Raw genomic sequence first — 26,664 nt, 5'->3', positions numbered from 1 at the left:
TGCAATGATGCACTGACACTTTTCCTGGTTTTAGGAGGTTCCTGACTAGCTCGGATAACTCCCTGGCTTTCTCCTCCGGGAGAAACACCTTTTTCTGGACTGTGTCCAGAATCATCCCTAGGAACAGCAGACGTGTCGTCGGGATCAGCTGCGATTTTGGAATATTTAGAATCCACCCGTGCTGTTGTAGCAGTACTGCTACTCCGACCTCCAACTGTTCCCTGGACTTTGCCCTTATCAGGAGATCGCCCAAGTAAGGGATAATTAAGACGTCTTTTCTTCGAAGAAGAATCATCATTTCGGCCCTTACCTTGGTAAAGACCCGGGGTGCCGTGGACAATCCAAACGGCAGCGTCTGAACTGATAGTGACAGTTCAGTACCACGAACCTGAGGTACCCTTGGTGAGAAGGGCAAATTGGGACATGGAGGTAAGCATCCTTGATGTCCAAGGACACCATATAGTCCCCTCTTCCAGGTTCGCTATCACTGCTCTGAGTGACTCCATCTTGATTTGAACCTTTGTATGTAAGTGTTCAAAGATTTCAGATTTAGAATAGGTCTCACCGAGCCGTCTGGCTTCGGTACCACAAATAGTGTGGAATAATACCCCTTTCCTTGTTGTAGGAGGGGTACTTTGATTATCACCTGCTGGTGAATTGCTTCCAATACTGCCTCCCTGTCGGAGGGAGACGTTGGTAAAGCAGACTTCAGGAACCTGCGAGGAGGCGACGTCTCGAATTCCAATCTGTACCCCTGAGATACTACCTGTAGGATCCAGGGGTCCACTTGCGAGTGAGCCCACTGCGCGCTGAAACTCTTGAGACGACCCCCCACCGCACCTGAGTCCGCTTGTAAGGCCCCAGCGTCATGCTGAGGACTTGGCAGAAGCGGTGGAGGGCTTCTGTTCCTGGGAAGGGGCTGCCTGCTGCAGTCTTTTTTCCTTTCCTCTACCCCTGGGCAGATATGACTGGCCTTTTGCCCGCTTGCCCTTATGGGGACGAAAGGACTGAGGCTGAAAAGACGGTGTCTTTTTCTGCTGGGAGGTGACTTGGGGTAAAAAGGTGGATTTTCCAGCTGTTGCCGTGGCCACCAGGTCCGATAGACATACCCCAAATAACTCCTCCCCTTTATACGGCAATACTTCCATGTGCCGTTTGGAATCCGCATCACCTGACCACTGTCGTGTCCATAAACATCTTCTGGCAGAAATGGACATCGCACTTACTCTTGATGCCAGAGTGCAAATATCCCTCTGTGCATCTCGCATATATAGAAATGCATCCTTTAAATGCTCTATAGTCAATAAAATACTGTCCCTGTCAAGGGTATCAATATTTTCAGTCAGGGAAACCGACCAAGCCACCCCAGCACTGCACATCCAGGCTGAGGCGATCGCTGGTCGCAGTATAACACCAGTATGTGTGTATATACTTTTTAGGATATTTTCCAGCCTCCTATCAGCTGGTTCCTTGAGGGCGGCCGTATCTGGAGACGGTAACGCCACTTGTTTTGATAAGCGTGTGAATGCCTTATCCACCCTAGGGGGTGTTTCCCAACGCGCCCTAACTTCTGGCGGGAAAGGGTATAACGCCAATAATTTCTTAGATATTAGCAATTTTTAATTCATCTGATTCAGGAAAAACTACAGGTAGTTTTTTCACACCCCACATAATACCCTTTTTTGTGGTACTTGTAGTATCAGAAATATGTAACACCTCCTTCATTGCCCTTATCATGTAACGTGTGGCCCTACTGGAAAATACGTCTGTTTCTTCACCGTCGACACTGGAGTCAGTGTCCGTGTCTGTGTCGACCGACTGAGGTAATGGCCGTTTTAAAGCCCCTGACGGTGTTTGAGACGCCTGGACAGGTACTAATTGGTTTGCCGGCCGTCTCATGTCGTCAACCGACCTTGCAGCGTGTTGACATTATCACGTAATTCCATAAATAAGCCATCCATTCCGGTGTCGACTCCCTAGGGGGTGACATCACCATTACAGGCAATTTCTCCGCCTCCACACCAACATCGTCCTCATACATGTCGACACACACGTACCGACACACAGCACACACACAGGGAATGCTCTGATAGAGGACAGGACCCCACTAGCCCTTTGGGGAGACAGAGGGAGAGTTTGCCAGCACACACCAAAACGCTATAATTATACAGGGACAACCTTATAATAAGTGTTTTCCCTTATAGCATCTTAATATATTATAATATCGCCACACAAAATGCCCCCCCCCCTCTCTGTTTTAACCCTGTTTCTGTAGTGCAGTGCAGGGGAGAGCCTGGGAGCCTTCCTAGCAGCGGAGCTGTGTAGGAAAATGGCGCTGTGTGCTGAGGAGAATAGGCCCCGCCCACTTTCCGGCGGGCTCTTCTCCCGGTTTTTCTGACAACCTGGCAGGGGTTAAATACATCCATATAGCCTCAGGGGCTATATGTGATGTATTTTTAGCCAGCATAGGTACTTTCATTGCTGCCCGGGGCGCCCCCCCCAGCGCCCTGCACCCTCAGTGACCGTTGGTGTGAAGTGTGCTGAGAGCAATGGCGCACAGCTGCCGTGCTGTGCGCTACCTTAAGAAGACTGGGAAGTCTTCAGCCGCCGATTTCTGGACCTCTTCTCTCTTCAGCATCTGCAAGGGGGTCGGCGGCGCGGCTCCGGTGACCCATCCAGGCTGTACCTGTGATCGTCCCTCTGGAGCTAGTGTCCAGTAGCCTAAGAAGCCAATCCATCCTGCACGCAGGTGAGTTCACTTCTTCTCCCCTAAGTCCCGCGTTGCAGTGAGCCTGTTGCCAGCAGGACTCACTGAAAATAAAAAACCTAACAAAACTTTTACTCTAAGCAGCTCTTTAGGAGAGCCACCTAGATTGCACCCTTCTCGGCCGGGCACAAAAACCTAACTGAGGCTTGGAGGAGGGTCATAGGGGGAGGAGCCAGTGCACACCACCTGATCCTAAAGCTTTTACTTTTGTGCCCTGTCTCCTGCGGAGCCGCTATTCCCCATGGTCCTTACGGAGTCCCCAGCATCCACTTAGGACGTCAGAGAAAAACAGATACCCAACTGACTTTTCAAACAATTGAATATCCCCCTTTGTGTCTAGAACTAGGCTGACCATAATATCCCTTTAAACTGGGACACTAATGAATTACACAGGTTCTGTGGATGGCTGACTTCAAGTCTGTATATCACCTGTTTTTTTTCAGCCCCTGAACCTGTGCAATTTGAGTGTTCCAGTTTAAAGGGATATTATGGTCAGCCTACTAGGACAAGCCATGGGCCCGATCCGGACCTGATCGCTGCTGTGCGTGTTCCAATAGACTGCGCGAGTGTATGCACCACAATGCGCACGCACGTCGCCAAACAACAACATGCATCGCCGAACAGCGAGAAGCTGATGCGAAAATTTCAATCGCTCAGCCATTCTTATGCTGATTGACAGGAAGAGGCCGTGTGTGGGTGTTAACTGACCGTTTTCTGGAAGTGTCAGGAAAAACGCAGGGGTGCCCAAGCGTCTTCAGGGAGGGTGTGTGATGTCAGCTCTAGACCCGGTCAGCCTGTTCTCATCGGACTGTAGGAGTAAGTCCTGGGCTGCGCACACACTGCACGCACTGGTAAAAACATTCAATAGTGAGTGAGGTGCGATCGGATTTGCAGCTGTCCGGTGACTGAGGGATATTTGTAGCACGGCGTACACATGCGATCGCACACTTGCATGGTGAGTATACACTCCCCTTGGGCGGCGACTATCTTAATGCAGGGCAGCAAAATTAGCAGCACAGCGATCAGGTCTAAATTAGGCCCCATGTTGGCATGCAAGGGGAGAAAATACATTTATATTTTTTTGTGCAGGATAAATACTGGCTACTGGGACATCTGCCTCACCTGCAGTGCAACATGGGGCCTAATTCACACCTGATCGTAGTAGAAATTTTGTTAGCAGACGGGCAAAACCATGTGCACTGCAGGGGGGGGGGGGCAGATATAACATGTGCAGAGAGAGTTAGATTTGGGTGGGGTGTATTCAAACTGAAATCTAAATTGCAGTATAAAAATAAAGCAGCCAGTATTTACCCTGCACAGAAACAATATAACCCACCCAAATCTAACTCTCTTTGCACATGTTATATCTGCCCCCCACCCTGCAGTGCACATGGTTTTGCACATCTGCTAACAAATTTGCTGCTACGATCAGGTCTGAATTAGGCCCATAGGCCCTCATTCCGAGTTGTTCGCTCGTTATTTTTTTTCGCTACGGAGCGATTAGTCGCAAACTGCGCATCCGCAATGTTCGCAGTGCGCCTGCGCCAAGTAAATTAGCACAAAATTTTGGTATTTTACTCACGGCCTAACGAGGATTTTTCATCGTTCTGGTGATCGTAGTGTGATTGACAGGAAGTGGGTGTTTCTGGGCAGAAACTGGACGTTTTCTGGGAGTGTGCGAAAAAACGCTTGCGTTTCTGGGGAAAACGCGGGAGTGTCTGAAGAAACGGGGGAGTGTCTGGGCGAACGCTGGGAGTGTTTGTGACGTCAAACCAGGAACGAAACTGACTGAACTGATCGCAGTGTAGGAGTAAGTCTGGAGCTACTCAGAAACTGCTAAGAATTTTCTATTCGCAATTCTGCTAATCTTTCGTTCGCAATTCTGCTATGCTAAGATTCACTCCCAGTAGGCGGCGGCTTAGCGTGTGCAACGCTGCTAAAAGCAGCTAGCGAGCGAACTCGGAATGAGGGCCATAGTTTTGCCCAGTTGCTTGCTGTTTTGCTTTAGTTACAAACATCAATTATGCCCAATGTCTTCTGTCACTGTTTTTTCTCTATCGTCCTAGTGGATACTGGGGAATAGTAGATTACCATGGGGTATAGATCGGGTCCACTGGAGCCTGGCACTTTAAGAAATTAATAGTGAGTGCTGGCTCCTCCCCTCTATGCCCCTCCTAGCAGACTCAGTTTAGAAAATGTGCCCAAGGAGCCGGGTGCATTCTGTTGCTCTCCTAAGTGTTTTCTTCAGAAATTTGTTTTAGTTTGTTGTTTTCAGGCATACTGGTTGGCAACCAGTCTGCCTGTGTCGTGGGACTTAGGGGGGGGAACGAACCAACTTCCTCAGAGTTAATGGTTCGTATCCCAGATGACAGGACATTGAGCTCCTGAGGTGATGTTTCTCATACCCCTCGGGTGTGAGCCCACGCCCGGCAGCATGCCTCCACCCCTAACAGATGCCGATGAGACGCGGTGTGGTGAGTGTTACACCGGGGTCCCGGTTAGTGGGTCCCCGGTGCAAATTGGCGGCATAAAGGGACAGTGATCACCCGTTACGGGCCGCGGTGCCCATTGAGTACCCAGACTGGCAGCATGGTATAAGGGGGTTGCGCACTCTCTTTTTATACATAAAATAAGAATTTACTTACCGATAATTCTATTTCTCATACTCCGTAGTGGATGCTGGGGACTCCGAAAGGACCATGGGGGATTAGCGGCTCCGCAGGAGACTGGGCACAAAGTAAAAGCTTTAAGACTAGCTGGTGTGCACTGGCTCCTCACCCTATGACCCTCCTCCAAGCCTCAGTTAGGATACTGTGCCCGGACGAGCGTACACAATAAGGAAGGATTTTGAATCCCGGGTAAGACTCATACCAGCCACACCAATCACACCGTACAACTTGTGATCTGAACCCAGTTAACAGCATGATAACAGAAGGAGCCTCTGAAAAGATGGCTCACAACAACAATAACCCGATTTTTGTAACAATAACTATGTACAAGTAATGCAGACAATCCGCACTTGGGATGGGCGCCCAGCATCCACTACGGACTATGAGAAATAGAATTATCGGTAAGTAAATTCTTATTTTCTCTAACGTCCTAGTGGATGCTGGGGACTCCGAAAGGACCATGGGGATTATACCAAAGCTCCCAAACGGGCGGGAGAGTGCGGATGACTCTGCAGCACCGAATGAGAGAACTCCAGGTCCTCCTCAGCCAGGGTATCAAATTTGTAGAATTTAGCAAACGTGTTTGCCCCTGACCAAGTAGCTGCTCGGCAAAGTTGTAAAGCCGAGACCCCTCGGGCAGCCGCCCAAGATGAGCCCACTTTCCGTGTGGAATGGGCTTTTACAGATTTTGGCTGTGGCAGGCCTGCCACAGAATGTGCAAGCTGAATTGTACTACAAATCCAACGAGCAATCGTCTGCTTAGAAGCAGGAGCACCCAGCTTGTTGGGTGCATACAGGATAAACAGCGAATCAGATTTTCTGACTCCAGCCGTCCTGGAAACATATATTTTCAGGGCCCTGACTACGTCCAGCAACTTGGAATCCTCCAAGTCCCTAGTAGCCGCAGGCACCACAATAGGCTGGTTTAAGTGAAATGCTGAAACCACCTTAGGAAGAAATTGAGGACGAGTCCTCAATTCTGCCCTGTCCGTATGAAAAATTAGGTAAGGGCTTTTATAGGATAAAGCCGCCAATTCTGAGACACGCCTGGCTGAAGCCAGGGCTAACAGCACTACCACTTTCCATGTGAGATATTTTAAGTCCACAGTGGTGAGTGGTTCAAACCAATGTGATTTTAGGAATCCCAAAACTACATTGAGATCCCAAGGTGCCACTGGAGGCACAAAAGGAGGCTGTATATGCAGTACTCCCTTGACAAACGTCTGAACTTCAGGAACAGAAGCCAGTTCTTTTTGGAAGAATATTGACAGGGCCGAAATTTGAACCTTAATGGACCCTAATTTGAGGCCCATAGACAGTCCTGTTTGCAGGAAATGCAGGAAACGACCCAGTTGAAATTCCTCTGTAGGGGCCTTCCTGGCCTCGCACCACGCAACATATTTACGCCAAATACGGTGATAATGTTGTATGGTTACATCCTTCCTGGCTTTGATCAGGGTAGGGATGACTTCATCCGGAATGCCTTTTTCCTTCAGGATCCGGCGTTCAACCGCCATGCCGTCAAACGCAGCCGCGGTAAGTCTTGGAACAGACATGGTCCCTGCTGGAGCTGGTCCTTTCTTAGAGGTAGAGGCCACGGGTCTTCCGTGAGCATCTCTTGAATTTCCGGGTACCAAGTCCTTCTTGGCCAATCCGGAGCCACGAGTATAGTCTTTACTCCTCTCCTTCTTATGATTCTCAGTACTTTTGGTATGAGAGGAAGAGGAGGGAACACATACACTGACTGGTACACCCACGGTGTTACCAGAGCGTCCACAGCTATTGCCTGAGGGTCCCTTGACCTGGCGCAATATCTGTCCAGTTTTTTGTTGAGGCGGGACGCCATCATGTCCACCTTTGGTTTTTCCCAACGGTTCACAATCATGTGGAAGACTTCTGGGTGAAGTCCCCACTCCCCCGGGTGAAGATCGTGTCTGCTTCCCAGTTGTCCACTCCCGGGATGAACACTGCTGACAGTGCTATCACATGATTCTCCGCCCAGCGAAGAATCCTTGCCACTTCCATCATTGCCCTCCTGCTTCTTGTGCCGCCCTGTCTGTTTACGTGGGCGACTGCCGTGATGTTGTCCGACTGGATCAACACCGGCTGACCCTGAAGCAGAGGTCTTGCCTGACTTAGGGCATTGTAAATGGCCCTTAGTTCCAGGATATTTATGTGACGTGACGTTTCCATGCTTGACCACAAGCCCTGGAAATTTCTTCCCTGTGTGACTGCTCCCCAGCCTCTCAGGCTGGCATCCGTGGTCACCAGGACCCAATCCTGAATGCCGAATCTGCGGCCCTCTAGGAGATGAGCACTCTGTAACCACCACAGGAGAGACACCCTTGTCCTTGGAGACAGGGTTATCCGCTGATGCATTTGAAGATGCGATCCGGACCATTTGTCCAGCAGATCCCACTGAAAAGTTCTTGCGTGGAATCTGCCGAATGGAATCGCTTCGTAAGAAGCCACCATCTTTCCCAGGACCCTTGTGCATTGATGTACTGACACTTGGCCTGGTCTTAGGAGGTTCCTGACTAGGTCGGATAACTCCTTGGCTTTCTCCTCCGGGAGAAACACCTTTTTCTGTACTGTGTCCAGAATCATCCCTAGGAACAGCAGACGTGTCGTCGGAATCAGCTGCGATTTTGGAATATTTAGAATCCATCCGTGCTGTCGTAGTACTACTTGAGATAGTGCTACTCCGACCTCTAACTGTTCTCTGGACCTTGCCCTTATCAGGAGATCGTCCAAGTAAGGGATAATTAAGACGCCTTTTCTTCGAAGAAGAATCATCATTTCGGCCATTACCTTGGTAAAGACCCGGGGTGCCGTGGACAATCCAAACGGCAGCGTCTGAAACTGATAGTGACAGTTCTGTACCACAAACCTGAGGTACCCTTGGTGAGAAGGGCAAATTGGGACATGGAGGTAAGCATCCTTGATGTCCAGAGACACCATATAGTCCCCTTCTTCCAGGTTCGCTATCACTGCTCTGAGTGACTCCATCTTGAACTTGAACCTTTTTATGTAAGTGTTCAAGGATTTCAGATTTAAAATGGGTCTCACCGAGCCGTCCGGCTTCGGTACCACAAACAGCGTGGAATAATACCCCTTTTCCTGTTGTAGGAGGGGTACCTTGATTATCACCTGCTGGGAATACAGCTTGTGAATGGCTTCCAATACCGCCTCCCTGTCGGGGGGAGACGTTGGTAAAGCAGACTTCAGGAACCGGCGAGGGGGAGACGTCTCGAATTCCAATTTGTACCCCTGAGATACTACCTGCAGGATCCAGGGGTCCACTTGCGAGTGTGCCCACTGCGCGCTGAAATTCTTGAGACGGGCCCCCACCGTGCCTGAGTCCGCTTGTAAGGCCCCAGCGTCATGCTGAGGACTTGGCAGAAGCGAGGGAGGGCTTCTGTTCGTGGGAAGAGGCTGTTTGCTGCAGTCTTTCTCCCCTTCCTCTGCCCCGGGGCAGATATGAGTGGTCTTTTGCCCGCTTGCCCTTATGGGGACGAAAGGACTGAGCCTGAAAAGACGGTATCTTTTTCTGCTGCGAGGTGACTTGGGGTAAAAAGGTGGATTTTCCAGCCGTTGCCGTGGCCACCAGGTCCGATAGACCGACCCCAAATAACTCCTCCCCTTTATACGGCAATACTTCCATATGCCGTTTGGAATCCGCATCCCCTGACCACTGTCGCGTCCATAATCCTCTTCTGGCAGAAATGGACATCGCACTTACTCTTGATGCCAGAGTGCAAATATCCCTCTGTGCATCTCGCATATATAGAAATGCATCCTTTAAATGCTCTATAGTCAATAATATATTGTCCCTGTCCAGGGTATCAATATTTTCAGTCAGGGAATCCGACCAAGCCACCCCAGCACTGCACATCCAGGCTGAGGCGATTGCTGGTCGCAGTATAATACCAGTATGTGTGTATATACTTTTAAGGATATTTTCCAGCTTCCTATCAGCTGGTTCCTTGAGGGCGGCCGTATCAGGGGACGGTAACGCCACTTGTTTTGATAAGCGTGTGAGCGCCTTATCTACGCTAGGGGGTGTTTCCCAACGCGCCCTAACCTCTGGCGGGAAAGGGTATAATGCCAATAATTTTTTAGAAATTAGCAGTTTTTTATCGGGGGAAACCCACGCTTCATCACACACCTCATTTAATTCATCTGATTCAGGAAAAACTACGGGTAGTTTTTTCACACCCCACATAATACCCTTTTTTGTGGTACTTGTAGTATCAGAAATGTTCAAAACCTCCTTCATTGCCGTGATCATGTAACGTGTGGCCCTACTGGAAAATACGTTTGTTTCCTCACCGTCGACACTGGAGTCAGTGTCCGTGTCAGTGTCTGTATCGACCTGAGATAACGGGCGTTTTATAGCCCCTGACGGTGTTTGAGACGCCTGTACAGGTATTAACTGATTTGCCGGCTGTCTCATGTCGTCAACAGTCTTTTGTAAAGTGCCGACACTATCACGTAATTCTTTCCATAAGACCATCCAGTCAGGTGTCGACTCCCTAGGGGGTGACATCACTAACACAGGCAATTGCTCCGCCTCCACACCATTTTCCTCCTCATACATGTCGACACAGCGTACCGACACACAGCACACACACAGGGAATGCTCTGATAGAGGACAGGACCCCACTAGCCCTTTGGGGAGACAGAGGGAGAGTTTGCCAGCACACACCAGAGCGCTATATATATACAGGGATAACCTTATATAAGTGTTTTTCCCTAATATAGCTGCCGTATATATTAATATGCCAATTTAGTGCCCCCCCTCTCTTGTTTTACCCTGTTTCTGTAGTGCAGGACTGCAGGGGAGAGTCAGGGAGCCTTCCTCCAACGGAGCTGTGAGGAAAAAATGGCGCTTGTGTGCTGAGGAGATAGGCTCCGCCCCTTTTTCGGCGGCCTTTCTCCCGCTTTTTTGTGGAAAACTGGCAGGGGTTAAATACATCCATATAGCCCAGGAGCTATATGTGATGTATTTTTAGCCATTTAAGGTATTTTCATTGCGTCCCAGGGCGCCCCCCCCCAGCGCCCTGCACCCTCAGTGACCGGAGTGTGAAGTGTGCTGAGAGCAATGGCGTACAGCTGCGGTGCTGTGCGCTACCTTATTGAAGACAGGACGTCTTCTGCCGCCGATTTTCCGGACCTCTTCACTCTTCTGGCTCTGTAAGGGGGCCGGCGGCGCGGCTCCGGGACCCATCCATGGCTGGGCCTGTGATCGTCCCTCTGGAGCTAATGTCCAGTAGCCTAAGAAGCCCAATCCACTCTGCACGCAGGTGAGTTCGCTTCTTCTCCCCTTAGTCCCTCGATGCAGTGAGCCTGTTGCCAGCAGGTCTCACTGAAAATAAAAAAACCTATTTAAACTTTTACTCTAAGCAGCTCAGGAGAGCCACCTAGATTGCACCCTTCTCGTTCGGGCACAAAATCTTAACTGAGGCTTGGAGGAGGGTCATAGGGGGAGGAGCCAGTGCACACCAGCTAGTCCTAAAGCTTTTACTTTGTGCCCAGTCTCCTGCGGAGCCGCTAATCCCCCATGGTCCTTTCGGAGTCCCCAGCATCCACTAGGACGTTAGAGAAAATGGAGTAAGCCAGTATAAATAAACTGTAGGGACCGCGTACCATTATGGGGGGTGGGGCTTCCCAGAGAGCGGGACCAGAGGCTAAACGGTGCCATTTCCTGCTGCTGCTGATCTGACAGGCTGCATGTTGAGACTGCTCCTCCACAGGACCCACTGAATCACCAATGTAACTGGTACCAGGGGGTTATAGTGAAGGGGGGAGCACATAGTCAGCGGTTATACCGCTGTGTGGAAATTTACACATAAGAAACACCCAGCAGGGCGCTGCTCGGTCTGTGGTGTAGTGTGCTGGTCCCAATCCTCTCTGTGTCACTCCATTCAGGGTGGTCTGGGATAAGTGTGCTTCTCACTAATGCTGCACTGTGTTTCATACTAACTGTGTGTTTTCTGCTCAAACATGTCTGCAAATATGTCTGTGTGTACTTTATGCAAGGCTAGGTTTACACCTTCCTCACAAGCAGAGCTGGCCCTAACCAATATGATGCCCTAGGCAAGATTTTGGCTGGTGCCCCCTAGCACCACCACTGGTTCCGCCTCTGACCTTGCACCTCTTTCCCAGCACCATCACCCCTCACCCATAGCAGTCCTTATTTTGGTGTTTGTACCCTCTATATTTTAAATAGGAACAGTTTGCACATTTGGCGCACAGCCCATAAAGGGGTGTGTTTTTGCTGGCAAGGGGCATGGCCACACAATAGTAACCCCAATTCCAATTACGCCACACAGTACTGCAACTTCATTCACATTTGATCATGTGATAGTGTTCATAACACATATTACATCCCACAGTAGTATCACTTTACCTTATAAACTTTACTACTCACAGTAGAGCCCCTTATTCACATTACATCACACTGAATTGCTCCTTATTCACATTACACCACACCATATTGCTCTTTATTCACATTAGACGACACAGTAGTGCCCTTTCTATATGCAACGCCACACAGTAGAGCACCTTATACACATAATACCACACATTAGTAATGCATTTATACACATAATTCCACACAGTAATGCACCTTACACATGAGACAATTATTAATGTCCTTATAAACATAATGCACCTTACACATTATGACAACCTTTATTAATGCCCTTTTACACATAATGTCCCTTACACATAAGCCGCACATTATGAGTGCTCTTATACACATAATGGCCCTCATTCAGAGTTGTTCACTCGTAAGATTTTTTCGCAACGGAGCGATTAGTCGCAAACTGCGCATGCGCAACGTTCGCAGTGCGTCTGCGCCAAGTAAATTTGCAAAAGAGTTTGGTATTTTACTCACGGCCTAACGAAGAAATTTCATCGTTCTGATGCTCGGAGTGTGATTGACAGGAAGTGGGTGTTTCTGGGCGGAAACTGGCCGTTTTATGGGTGTGTGCGAAAAAACGCTTGCGTTTCTGGGAAAAACGCGGGAGTGTCTGAAGAAATGGGGGAGTGTCTGGGTGAACGCTGGGTGTGTTTGTGACGTCAAACCAGGAACGAAACTGACTGAGCTGATCACAGTGGCAGAGTAAGTCTCGAGCTACTCAGAAACTGCAAAGACATTTCTATTCGCAATTCTGCTAATCTTGCGTTCGCAATTCTGCTATGCTAAGATTCTCTCCCAGTAGGCGGCGTCTTAGCGTGTGCAATGCTGCTAAAAGCAGCTAACGAGCGAACAACTCGGAATGAGGGCCATAGTGCCCCCTACACATTTGCTGCACATTATTAGTGCCCCTATACACATAATGACACATATACAGTAGTACCCTTTTACACATATGCTGCACATTATTAATGCCCTTATACACATAATAACACGCATAGTGCCCCTTACACATGTTGCACATTATTAATGCATTTTTACATGACACACATATTCCATACTCCTTACACATATTCCGAACACTACTGCACAACCAACCCACTCACATGCACACAGCAATCACACTGCCACTAACACTGTGACCTCTGCCTCTACTTGGATACAGATGTGTCCTCATAAATATTGCCACAATGCTAACATCTGGCACCTTTTTTTTTATGAAAATGCATCTTATTTGCATTGCTATGTGGCTAGGATGCACAAGCAGCTTCTGCTGATTAAAATGATATGCAGCATGCCTATATATTGTGTGAGACTGTGGCTGTATCTAAATATGAAATGCTACACACAGAATATAGGCATGCCACATATCATTTTAATCAGCAGAAGCTGCTGATGCCCCTAGGCATATCAAATGCCCTAGGCAATTGCCTAGTTTGCCAATGCCTATGGCCGGCTCTGCTCACAAGGGTCCCTAATGTGTACCCAATGGGGGTCATTCCGATTGATCGCTCGCTAGTTTTAGCAGCCATGCAAACGCTATGCCGCCGCCCACTGGGGGAGTGTATTTTAGCTTAGTAGAAGTGCGAACGCATGTGCAGCCGAGCTCTGCAAAAACAGTTTGTGCAGTTTCTGAGTAGCTCTGAACCTACTCAGCGCTTGCGATCACTTCAGCCTATTCGTGTCCGGATTTGACATCATACACCTGCCCAGCGAACGCCCAGCCACGCCTGCGTTTTTTCAGACACGCCTGCGTTTTTGCAAACACTCCCTGAAAACGGTCAGTCGACACCCAGAAACGCCCCCTTTCTGTCAATCTTCTTGCGGCCATCAGTGCGAAGAAAAAATTCGCTAGAACCTGTGCACAACTACAACGGGCTTTGTACCCGTACTACGCGCGTGCACATTGCGGCCCATACGCATGCGCATAAATGCAGTTTTTTCACCTGATCGCTGCGCTGCGAAAATCGTCAGCGAGCGATCAACTTGGAATGATTCCCAATGCTCACTACCGTCACTGGGTAGTAATGTGCAGGAACCTGAGTGGATGGAATAATTTAAAACTATGCTTACCAGTATTAATTCAGAGTTAGCTACGGCTAAACAAGAAAGACAAACCCTGAAACAAACTATGGACACATTTATGATTGCTGCTGCCGACCACGGGCAGGCTCCTCAGCACCCCTGTTGGTCTCTCATAAACGCACTCTCCCACAATTATTGCTATTTGACAGAAGGAGATGCTGAGGTGGACGAGGATAATTCCCTGTTCCCAGGTGTTGAGGCCCTCATTTATGCTATTAGAGAGGTGCTCAATATCCCAGATAAGGAGGAAGAACAGACAGAGGAATTGTTTTTTAATATGAAACCAAAGTCCTCTGCAACCTTCCCGGTTTCTAAAGCATTGGATTCCCTGGCTAAGGCAGCATGGATAAACCCTGACAAGAAATTTATTTTCCCCTAAACGAGTGCTAAATTAATTTCCTTTCCCTACAGAGAATAGATAAATCTGGGAAATCCCACCGACAGTGGATACATCTGTGTCCAGGCTGTCACGTAAGATTGTTTTACCTGTACCTGGGGCTGTTTCTCTTAAAGACCCAGCTGATCGCAAGATTTAAACCACTCTTAAATCAATTTACACTGCAGCGGGTGTAGCCCAACGCCCTACCATAGTATGCGGCTGGATTTCTAGAGCTATGGTAAAATGATCTGATAAGATTCTGAAGGGGCTGCTTACACTACCTCAGGAAGAGATTGTTACATTACTACAACACATCCAAGATGATGCAAACTTTATGAACGAGGCTGTTAAGGAACTCAGTATCATTAACGGCCGAACCACTGCTATGGCTGCGACAATGGTCAGCAGATGCTGATTCTAAGGAAGGGGTCGAGAACCTTCCTTTTACAGATGATGCCTTGTTTGGAGAAGAACTGAACAAGTGGATATCTCAGGCAACGGCAGGTAAAGCTACATATCTACCGCCTGCCCCGCCACCTGCTAGACATCCCTAACCTGGGCCCTCCATGCAGTCCTTTCGGGTGGCCAGATTCCGAGGCAAAGCCAGAGGTGCCTCCAATGCTGCTAGAGGAACTCGCGGTAAGTCACGTAAACCAGCGGCTGCTGGACCTGTTGACTAGCCCTCCGGATCCTCTTCCACGAAGCCCTCCGTGCGACGGTTGGCCCCAGCAGCAAGGTGGCTTTCAGGTTGGTGCTCGTCTTCAACACTTCACCCACATATGGGCAGAGTCCTGCTGGGATCCTTGGGTGAGGGACCTCCTATCCCAAGGATACTGGCTGGAATTCCAGGAACTCCCTCCTCTCAGATTCTTCAGGTCAGGCTTACTAGCTTCATCGGTAGCAAGAGTTTCCTTACAGGAGGCAGTGCAAAAGCTGCTTTCTACAGGAGTTACTGTTCCAGTACCTCCTCAGCTGCACACAAAGGGGTTTTACTCAAGCCTATTTGTTGTTCCGAAGCCGGACGCATACCTGCATATCTTAATTTGGCCCCCGCACCAAGCGTTCCTCAGGTTCGCGATAATAGACCAACATTTTCAGTTTCAGGCCTTACCCTTTGGTATCTCCACAGCCTCAAGGGTATTCACAAAGCTCATGGTGGAAATGATGCTACAAGTGCGCATGATGGGTGCCAATATAATCCCGTACCTGGACGATCTCCTGATAAAGGCTGGCTTTGACTTCTGCTCGACGGGTGTTGGAATTAGGGGCCTTGTCCTGTAAGAGCCCATACTTGGTATTTCATGAGGATAAGGCGGAGCTCAGATCTCGCCCAGAGTTTTTGCTGTAAGTGGTGTCGGCTTTTCATGTAAATCAACCAATTGTAGTTCCAGTATTAATCGACACTTCCGTTGCTCCAAAGTCCCTGGATGTAGTGAGGGCTTTGAGGATTTACACCAAAATGATTGCTCGCCACAGGAAGTCTGACTCGCTTTTCGTCCTTTATGATGCTACAAAAATTGGTCGCCCTGCCTCCAAGCAGTCCATTGCTCGTCGGCTCAAATTGACTATCCACCAAGCCTATAATTCAGCAGCTCTGGCGCTGCCGAGTTCTATTCAGGCCCACTCCACAAGGTTGCTGGGTTCTTCCTGGGCGGCTGCACGGGGTGTCTCGGCCTTACAGTTGTGCCGGGCAGCTACTGGGTCTGGTTCGAACACTTTTGTAAGGTCTACAGATTCGACACCTTGGCCAAGGATGACCATCAGTTTGGTCAGGCGGTTTTGCAGGGGTCTCAGCACTCTCCCACCCGTTCTGGGAGCTTTGGGATGTCCCCATGGTAATCTACTATTCCCCAGTATCCACTAAGACATTAGTGAAAATAGGAAATTAATACCTACCGGTAATTCCTTTTCTCGTAGTCGTAGTGGATACTGGGCGCCTCCTCAGTGCTTTGTTTTCCTGCTTACCTGGTTGTAAGTGTTCTTGGTTGGGTTTGCTGTTGCTTTCCCTGTTCCATGTTTGATTAGCGTTGCTATCCTTCTATAGTTAGCATTGCTTTCCTCTGTTATGGTTAGCTCTGCTATCTTTGTTGTTATTGTGTGTTGGTTCATCACCTCACCGCTTTATGTGTTTATATCCTTCTCTCAAAGTATGTCTGTCTCCTCGGGCACAGTTTCTTAGACTGAGTCTGCTAGGAGGGGCATAGAGAGGAGGAGCCAGCACACACTATTCATATCTTAAAGTGCCAGGCTCCAGTGGACCCGATCTATACCCCCCCATGGTAATCTACTATTCCCCAGTATCCACTACGGACTACGAGAAAAGGAATTACCGGTAGGTATTAAATTTCTACTTTTTCTGACCCACCCGCAACTCCCTGACTGGTTCAGCTCTCTGTCACATGCCATGGAGCATTCAAACTCAGAGCTGGGGGTAGGTTTGCCTCCGTCAGTCGCCTACAGAGCTGCATATAGTCAAGGGTGGGAATATCGATTGGGGAGATACACAGTACAGTTTCTGTAAGAGGCAGTATAGTTCAATAGGGATCATAATTAGACTGATTAAATCACTATACTTAAGCCTTGGAGCCTTGGAGTGAGATAAAGTAGAGAGAGACAAAGTACCAGCCAACTAGCTCCTGTTATTTTTTAAAAACAGCCTGTAGCATGGCAGTTAGGAGCTGATTGTCCACTTTATCTCTCTTCAAGGCTTGGTACACAGACCCTTATTCAGGTTCAATCATTAAATTGCATAAATTGCAGACGGGCGCTTTTCGGCCATCAGCACATGCGCAAAGTCCGCAGCGCACATGCGCGAACGTGCGCATTGCATCGCATCCCTGAAGGATGCAATCACAATTTTACAGCGGTGGGTGTCGAGGGGGCGGCAGTGCAGCGTTAGGTAGGAGTGCTCCAACAACGCAGGCATTTCCGGACTGTTTTAGGGGCAGCCATATGACGTCACATGCTGCGATAAAGAAAATGGCGGCACTGTGTCTGCAAACGCAGCCTGGCTGCGTATGCAGTTGTCAACCTTCATTTCTGATTATGCGGTGCGATCACAATTGATTTGCGATCGCAGGACGGGGATTAGCATACTGGACTGCCTTGCCCTGAGCTGGGTGGCCACAAGCATGCGATGTCAGCAGTAGCAGATTCTAATATTTTGCAGAATCTGCTATTGAAGCTGAATAGGGTCCATGGACCCCTAGTGTGTAAACGTGTCAGGCTGTCTTCCTACTCCAAGAGAGTGTAAGCTTATGTGTCTGATCGGGATCCCTATTAAACTTTGGGCCTGATTCAGAGATGTATGTAAACCCGAAGGTTTACTTATATCTCTGATGATGAGAGAACTGTGCATGTGCAGATGTTACACGGCCACATGCAAATCTCCTTCTGCGAGATCATATGCAGTGCCTCCAAACCGCACCATGACTTACAGTGCGGGCCGAAGGCAGTGCGCAGCTTCACTGGCTTCAACAGTTGAATTTCCCGGCCATCCCAAGTAACTTCAGGATTACACAGATGACCGATGGTCATGCAGATGTTCCGATTTTGTATCCTCAGATACAGCAGTGTACCCAAATCTAACTCTCTCTGCAAATGTTATATCTGCCCCACCTGCAGTGCACATGGGCCCTCATTCCGAGTTGTTCGCTCGTTAGTTTTTTTTCCCAACGGAGCGATTAGTCGCAAACTGCGCATGCGCAACGTTCGCAGTGCGCCTGCGCCAAGTAAATTTGCAAAAATGTTTGGTATTTTACTCACGGCTTAACGAAGAAAATTCATCGTTCTGGTGATCGTAGTGTGATTGACAGGTTCTGGGCGGAAACTGGCCGTTTTATGGGTGTGTGCGAAAAAACGCTGGCGTTTCTGGGAAAAACGCGGGAGTGTCTGAAGAAACGGGGGAGTGTCTTGGCGAACGCTGGGTGTGTTTGTGATGTCAAACAAGGAACGAAACTGACTGAACTGATCGCAGTGGAGGAGTAAGTCTCGAGCTACTCAGAAACTGCTAAGAAATTTCTATTCGCAATTCTGCGAATCTTTCGTTCGCAATTCTGCTATGCTAAAATACACTCCCAGTAGGCGGCGGCTTAACGTGTGCAAAGCTGCTAAAAGCAGCTAGCGAGCGAACAACTCGGAATGACGGCCATGGTTTTGCCCAATTGCTAACAAACTTGCTGCTGCGATCAACTCAGAATTACCCCCTTAATTCAGTAAGGATTGCAAATTCTGCTAAGTAGCAGAATTTGCAATCCTTTTGATCACATGCTGTAGGCCGCCAATTACAGCGCAAGGCCGCCCAGTCCAGTATTGTGATTCAACCTGAATCGGGCTCTGTCTCTCTCTAACTTTTACATTTTAATTACTGTTCATTCTCCTTTTTAAATATTGCATTTTGATAGATAGAAATAAAGCTTCAATAGAATACACATGTACCATATAGGTAACCCAAAGAGCTTTCTTGGGGCCCATCTCACTCGCAGGGGGAGCAGTTGGAACTCCAGCCCAAGATTCTCTCTCACTAGAACCACTGACAGTTGAAGTGAATAAAGGGCCGTACACACTGGCCGATATATCGGCTGTTCTGTGAACGGCCGATATATTGCGGGTCAGTCGGCCAGTGAGTACGAGCGATATGTCTGTGAAGTCCGTCGTTCACAGACATATCGCGTCGGCCCCGCAGCACAGCCGACTGACAATATATCTACCGATATATTGGCACATCACTGTGTGTGTACGGGCGGCCAGCAGACCGCCCGTACACATGCTGCGGCAGCCGGCAGTAATTGACAGCTGAACCGGGCAGGCGTGTGTACACGCCCGCCCAGTTCATGACGTCAGTCCCCGACCGATCGGGCAGTGTGTATGCACAGCACAGTGCCCGATCCGTCCATAGATATATCTGCAGATCAACTGATCTGCAGATATATCTGAGTGTGTACCCACCATAACACTGATCACTTTGTTACAATTGCAATTGTTACAATTTCTTGCAAAGCTACAACTCATGTCTCTAGCATGCGGGGGGCCGTCCAGCACAGGGCAAGGCCGCACAGCATACCGGCCCCCACCCCCACCGGTCCGCCATCTTTTGGGTCGCAGCGGCTGTGTGTGACGTCATGCAGCCGCCACGGCCCGCCCCACAAGCGGTCCGAACACCCCATGGCATGTCTGCGCCTACAAAACGCTGCGTAGGATGCCCCGTTCCCGCCACCCCCTTGACTTGGACTGCAATCTCATGTAATCATAGTTTAAGTCCTCGCGCGTGCATGAGCAGAAGTGCTGAAATCGCCAAACAGCAATTTCAGCACTTTAGCGATCCATGTTGAATCGGGCCCTATATCCCAAAAACCCTAACCCAATCCCCTAAACTAACTCTAACCCAAACCCCTAAACTAACCCTAATACTTTAACCCTTCACCCTAATACAAAGGGCAGATTGGATGGGCCATATGGTTCTTTTCTGCCATCAAATTCTGTGTTTGTATAACAGTTGTAGTATCATTGGCCTTTAGTCTGATTTTTACACATACAGTACAGATGTGTCCACATACATCATCTAGTCTCCCTGCATGTTAAACAGCCCTGCTATTCACGCGTAGCACTGAGTGTATTTACGTGCAACATTTTATTCGCATTTTATTAAAATTAGATGCAGCATGCCTATATTCTGTGTGCAACCGCAGCTATATCTGCATACGAAACGCTACGTTACAGTGTAACAAACCATTTTGTATGCAGTTGCAGACGCACAGAGAATATAGGCATGCAGCATATCATTTTAATCAGCAGAATCTGCTTGTGTGACCTATTCACATAGCAATGCGAATAAGACGCATTTTTGGCATAAAAAGGTGTCTAACACTAATGGAGTTGCACAGGACTTGTCAGCTGACTCACGCCAGGCATCTCCCGCTGCGTGGCATATTGAGGCAAGATGTATGAGGATAATCTGCTTCAATCTGATCACTTAAAAATTTACCTATGTAATATATATTTTGGTACAATTGGATTAATCGTCAACCAAACTTGGCTATGCTTTAACAACCAGACAAAAAAAAAAACGTTTCTATGATCATATAGAAACGCCAAGCAAGCCTTACTGTACATACTATACGTTGGTCTGCTTGAACAAAATGAATGAATAAAAATAGGATTTTAATATACCTACCGGTAAATCCTCGTAGTCCGTAGAGGATGCTGGAGTCTATTTAGTACATGGGGTATAGATGGGTCCGCAGGAGCCTTCTGCACTTTAAGACTTTTTTACAGTATGAACTGGCTCCTCCCTCTATGCCCCTCCTCCAGACCTCAGTATAGGAACTGTGCCCGAGGAGACGGACAACCTTCGAGAGAAGGATTTACTTTACGCTAGTGGCGAGATTCACACCAGCTCACACCGTTCAACCATGCCGCACAACATGGCATACAACTCAAAACATGCCAACGAGCATGAATAACTTTACAGCAACTGCTGAATAACAACTTAACACGTGATAATTGTGTAAGAAGAAAAAATATAATGCAGGAAAATAGGAGCACTGGGCGGGCGCCCAGCATCCCCTACGGACTACGGGAAAAGGATTTACCAGTAGGTATATTAAAATCCTATTTTCTCCAAGGTCCTAGAGGATGCTGGGGTCCATTTAGTACCATGGAAAAGTACCAAAGCTCCCAGTACGAGCGGGAGAGTGCGGATGTTCCTGCAGAACTGACTGACCAAATTTAAGGTTGTCAGCAGCCAAGGTGTCAAACTTGTAAAACTTAGCAAACGTGTTTGCCACCGACCAAGTAGCTGCTCAGCAAAGCTGTAAAGCAGAGCCACCCCGGGCAGCCACCCAGGAAGAACCAACTTTCCTCGTAGAGTGGGCCTTTACCGAACTCAGTATCGGCAGCCCTGCCGTGGAATGAGCATGCTGAATCGTACATCTGATCCAGCGTGCAATCGTCTGCTTAGACGCAGGACACCCAATCTTGTTGGGATCATACAGGATAAACAATGCTTCTGTTTTCCTTATACGAGTTGTTCTCGTGACATAAGTCTTCAAAACTTTGACCACATCCAAGGACTTTGAAACAGCTGAGGTGTCAGTAGCCACTGGCACCACAATAGGTTGGTTCATATGGAAAGGAGACACAACCCTTGGAAGAAATTGCTGACGCGTTTTTAGTTCAGCCCTATCTTCATGAAAGATCAAATAAGGGCTCTTGTGAGACAAGGCCCCTAACTCAGACACCCGCCTTGCGGATGCCAAGGCCAACAGCATGACCACTTTCCAAGTGAGAAACTTTAACTCAACCTCTTGCAGAGGTTCAAACCAATCTGATTGAAGGAACTGCAACATCACGTTAAGATCCCATTGTGCCGTAGGAGGCACAAATGGTGGTTGGATGTGCAGAACCCCCTTCACGAACATTTGAACCTCAGGAAGGGAAGCCAACTCTTTCTGAAAGAAAATGGACAAGGTCGAAATTTGGACCTTGATAGATCCCAATCTTAAACCTTCATCCACACCAGCCTGTAGAAATAGGAGAAGACGTCCTAATTGAAACTCCACCGTTGGAGAATTCTTGGATTCACACCAATATACATATTTTCTCCAAATACGATGGTAATGTCTAAACCTTACTCCTTTCCTGGTCTGAATAAGTGTGGGAATGACTTTGTTGGGAATACCCTTTTGGGCTAGGATCTGGCTCTCAACAGCCATGCCGTCAAACGTAGCCGCGGTAAGTCTTGATAAACAAACGGCCCCTGCTGAAGCAGGTCCTCGCGAAGAGGAAGAGTCCGAGGATCTTCTATCAGTAACTCCTGAAGATCTGGATACCAAGCCCTCCTTGGCCAGTCTGGGACAATGAGGAACGCCCGAACTTTTGCTCTTCTTATGATCTTGAGAATTTTTGGTATTAGTGGAAGTGGAGGGAACACATACACCGACTGGAACTCCCACTGGGTCACCAGTGCATCCACTGCTATTGCTTGTGGGTTTCTCGACCCGGAACAATATTTCTGAAGCTTCTTGTTGAGACGAGATGCCATCATGTCTACTTGAGGAACGCCCCAATGACTTACTACCTCTGCAAAGACTTTTTGGTGGAGGCCCCATTCTCCTGGATGGAGATCGTGTCTGCTGAGGAAGTCCGCTTCCCAGTTGTCCACTCCCGGAATGAAGATTGCTGACAGAGCTCTTGCATGTCTTTCTGCCCAGAGGAGTATTTTTGTCACCTCTGCCATTGCCGCTCTGCTTTTCGTTCCGCCCTGACGGTTTATGTAAGCCACTGCTGTTACATTGTCTGACTGGATCTGTATGGGACGATCCTGAAGAAGATGCGCCGCTTGTAGAAGGCTGTTGTAAACGGCTCTCAACTCCAGAATGTTTATGTGAAGAAGTGTTTCTTGACTTGACCATCTTCCTTGGAAGGTTTCCCCTTGCATGACTGCTCCCCAACCTCTGAGACTTGCATCCGTGGTCACTAGGATCCAGGCTCGAATCCCGAACCTGCGTCCCTCTAGGAGGTGAGAACTGCGTAGCCATCACAGGAGTGAGATTCTGGCTTTTGTCGACAGGAGTATCCTCTGGTGCATGTGTAGATGCGATCCGGACCACTTGTCCAGTAGATCCCACTGGAACACCCTGGTATGGAATCGGCCATACTGTAGAGCCTCGTAGGCTGCTACCATCTTCCCCAGCAGGCGGATGCACTGGTGAATCGACACACGTGCTGGTTTCAAAATTTGTTTGACCATTTTATGGAAATTATAATCTCATCGTCGGTTCCAACTGTGATTTTGGAAAGTTTATGATCCAACCGTGCTGTTGAAGCACCGTCAGGGATAGTGCAATGTTCTGCACTAACTTCTCCCTTTTTGCAGGAGATCGTCTAGGTAAGGAATTATGTTGACTCCTTTCTTGCGAAGGATAACCATCATCTCTGCCATCACCTTGGTGAATAGTCTCGGTGCTGTGGAGAGCCCGAATGGCAATGTCCGGAACTGGTAGTGGCAGTCCTGAAACGCAAACCTCAGGTATGCTTGATGTGGAGGGTAAATGGGAACATGCAAGTAAGCATCCTTGATGTCCACCGATACCATAAATTCCTTCTCCTCCAAGCTGGAGATTACTGCTCTCAGGGACTCCATCTTGAATTTGAACCTTTTTAGGTAAAGATTCAACGATTTTAGGTTTAAAATCGGTCTGACCGAGCCGTCCGGCTTCGGTACCACAAACAGGCTTGAATAAAATCCTTTTTCCTATTGTAGCCACGGGACTAAGGTAATTACCTCGTCCTGACATAATTTCTGTATTGCTTCCGTTATATTTCTTCTGTCTTGAACAGAAACTGGTTTGGCTGATTTGAAAAATCAGCATGGGGGAGATCTTGAAACTCTAACTTGTAACCTTGGGATACTATTTGTAGTATCCAAGGTTCCAGATCTGATTGTACCCAGATCTGGCTGAAGAGTTTTAGACGCGCCCCCACCTGAGCGGACTCCAAGCAGGGGAGCCCCAGCGTCATGCTGTGGTTTTAGCAGAAGCAGCGGCTGACATCTGCTCCTGCGATCCTGATGCTGTTGTAGGTTTCCTACCTCTTCCCTGCCCTCTTCCTGCGAAGAAGGGGGTACCTTTGGCTTTTTTGTGTTTGTTGAGCCGAAAAGACTGCATCAGATGCGAATGATATGCTTTCTTTGCAGGTGCCGCTGCATAAGGAAGAAATGCTGATTTACCTGAGGTAGTCGTTGAAATCATGGCATCCAGCTGGTCCCCAAATAGCACCTCATTCTTGTAGGGGAGTGCTTCAATATTCCTTTTAGATTCTGCATCTGCATTCCATTGGCAAATCCACAGTGCTCTGCGAGCTGAAATCGCCATAGCGGAGGATTTTGATCCTAATAAACCAATATCCTTCATAGCTTCCACCAAGTATCCTGCAGAATCCTTTCTGTGACCGAGAGTTAAGACCATTTCTCCTTCATCCACTAGGGGCCACTGGAGCGTAGTTACAATGGGGAATAGTAGGCAGTAATTGGGAGCTGGCACTTTAAAAAATTCTAACCCTGTGGCTAGCTCCTCCCCTACTATCTCCCCTCCAAGCCAGTCTTAGTTTAGTGCCCAAGGGAGCTGGTTCACTTGGGTTTAGCTGAAGAAATTTTTTCTTTTTTCTTTATTATTTTATTTTTCTTCACACACACGCACAGACTGGCAGCTCTGCCACTGCCAGTCTGCACCGTGGGAGCTGCCGGCGGGGTCCCATCGCAGCTGCGTGCGGCTCGGGATGGGCCCCGGCTGAGGGAGACACTGAGCTCTCATGAGTTGGCGGACACCGCTGCGTGCGGCGCGTGTCGGGACCACTCCATCCAGCAGAAGATTCCGGCAGCACGGCAGCGGTGAGTATCTGACGGCCGGACACCGCTGCGTGCGGCGTGTGTCGGGGCCACCCTCCACCACTGAAAGGTGTGTATATCCCCCCCACCCAGAGTGTTGGGATGAAGGGGTGACAGGGGGGTTCTGAAGAATTAATTTTATTATTGGTGACTACAGGGGGACAGTGACAGAACACCCCTACAGCACCCTAACAACCCCCCCAATCCCCCCCCCCCTCGGATTATTATTAATCATTTTTATTTATTTAAAAAAAGTAACAGCGCTGTGCCGCGCTCCCGCTCGCCCGCCCGCCAGCCGCCCGCTCTCCTCACTGCTCGGATCCCCGCCAGCGCGGCTCACTGAGCCGCTACAGGGATCCGACATAAGGACACACTGCAGTTTTAAATTTGGCGCCGTCAAGGAGGGGGGCGGGGCTTAATCCCGCTCTGCGCGCCCGGAAGTAGCGCGCGCTGGGGACCCGTTCTTTTCCTGTCAGCAGCAGCGCGGGACGGAGGCCACGCGACCACACAAGAGCAGTTACAGTGGGGAAGGGGGGCACTCGGGGGCACTGCAGGTACACTAGTTGTTTATTGCAGCCTGTCACTGCACACAGTATCGTGCAGGACAGATCGGCTGCTGTGGCTGCATTCTTTTCCCTGCTTCCCTCCCCTCCCTCCCATTCTCCCTATAGCTGTTTTCCTGTGGGGGAAGGGTATCAAGTTTAGGTGCTGCCATGACCACCAAAGGCTCCAAGGCAGCACAAAAGCAGGGTCAGGTTTTAGGTGAGGAGTCACAGCCATCAGCTCAGCCCTCCTCAGAACCCCAGAGCGCCCCGACATGGTCGACACAGCTCACAGAGGTGATGTCCCTGCTGACTGGGGAACTTAAAGCCTCTCGGGAAGATAGAGAGGCGGCCCGGTTCCGACAGCTTGTCCCGGTACCGGCGCCAGAACCTGCATGGGCAGTCTCATTGGCAAAGTCAGTGGACGGGCTTTCCAGGGCTGTAATACCTTCCCAAGCCCCGTCCTTTAGCCCCCCCCAACAGGCTGCAAAAAAGAGATTGCTAGCCTCTGTGTTACAGGACTTTGATTATGATATGCCTCAATTAGATGAGGCGGGGTTAGATGTACAGGATATACAGGATGTGGATATCCAGGATACTGACGATCAGGTATATGAGGACTCTGAACCAGTAGCTCAGGGTATAGAGGCTCTTATTACTGCTATTCGCTCAGTCTTACAGGTGGAGGAGACGGAAGACACCTTACGCCCTTCAAGGTTTGGCACCGACCAATACCTGCCGGTGACTTTTCCAGTTTCGGAGGAGCTGGATGCGCTTATAACAACAGCCTGGAAGCATCCAGACGCGAAATTTCAGGTATCAAGAAAAATGTTGTCTTCCTATCCTTTTCCCGCAGGTAGCAGAACGCGCTATGAGACCTCTCCGATCGTGGATCCTTCGGTGTCTCATCTGTCCAAAAAGACGGTCCTGCCTGTTCCGGGGGCAACTTCACTTAAGGAGGCGTCAGATAGGAAGTTGGAGTCTACCTTAAAGAATATTTACTCTGCGGCAGGGGTTTTGCAGCGCCCGGCGCAGGTAGGTTGTTGGGTCAACAAGGCGATCAAAGCTTGGGCGGAACAATTGTCCTCTGGAATTCGTGACGAATTACCGGCGGATCAATTGATAGACTTGGCAGAACACATCCGTGAATCAGCCCTTTATCTTTGCGAAGCGTCCAAGGACATAGGTGTTCTCGGAGCTAGAATTTCCGCTTTAACAATTGCGGCCCGCAGAGCGCTATGGCTCCGGCATTGGCATGCGGATACGGAATCCAAAAGGGCGGCAGAGGCGTTACCCTTTACGGGGGAGTTTCTGTTTGGTAAGGATCTGGATGCCTGGATCTCTACGGCGACGGGGGGTAGGTCGGCTTATCTTCCTTCTGCTGCTCCAGCCGCTCGCAGACCATATAGGGGTC

General features: G+C 49.0%; 1 protein-coding gene across 9 annotated transcripts in view; it reads right to left on the bottom strand.

The window, feature by feature from the left end:
- MEIOB (meiosis specific with OB-fold) overlaps positions 1–26,664 on the bottom strand; it is a 377,950-nt gene that overhangs the window by 223,992 nt on the left and 127,294 nt on the right. The gene's annotated exons all lie outside the window — the stretch shown is intronic.

This window comes from Pseudophryne corroboree, chromosome 7, assembly GCF_028390025.1.
Source record: "Pseudophryne corroboree isolate aPseCor3 chromosome 7, aPseCor3.hap2, whole genome shotgun sequence".
Lineage (NCBI taxonomy): Eukaryota > Metazoa > Chordata > Amphibia > Anura > Myobatrachidae > Pseudophryne > Pseudophryne corroboree.
Note: the sequence above shows the minus strand (reverse complement) of the source record. Positions and strands in the feature narration are given on the sequence as shown.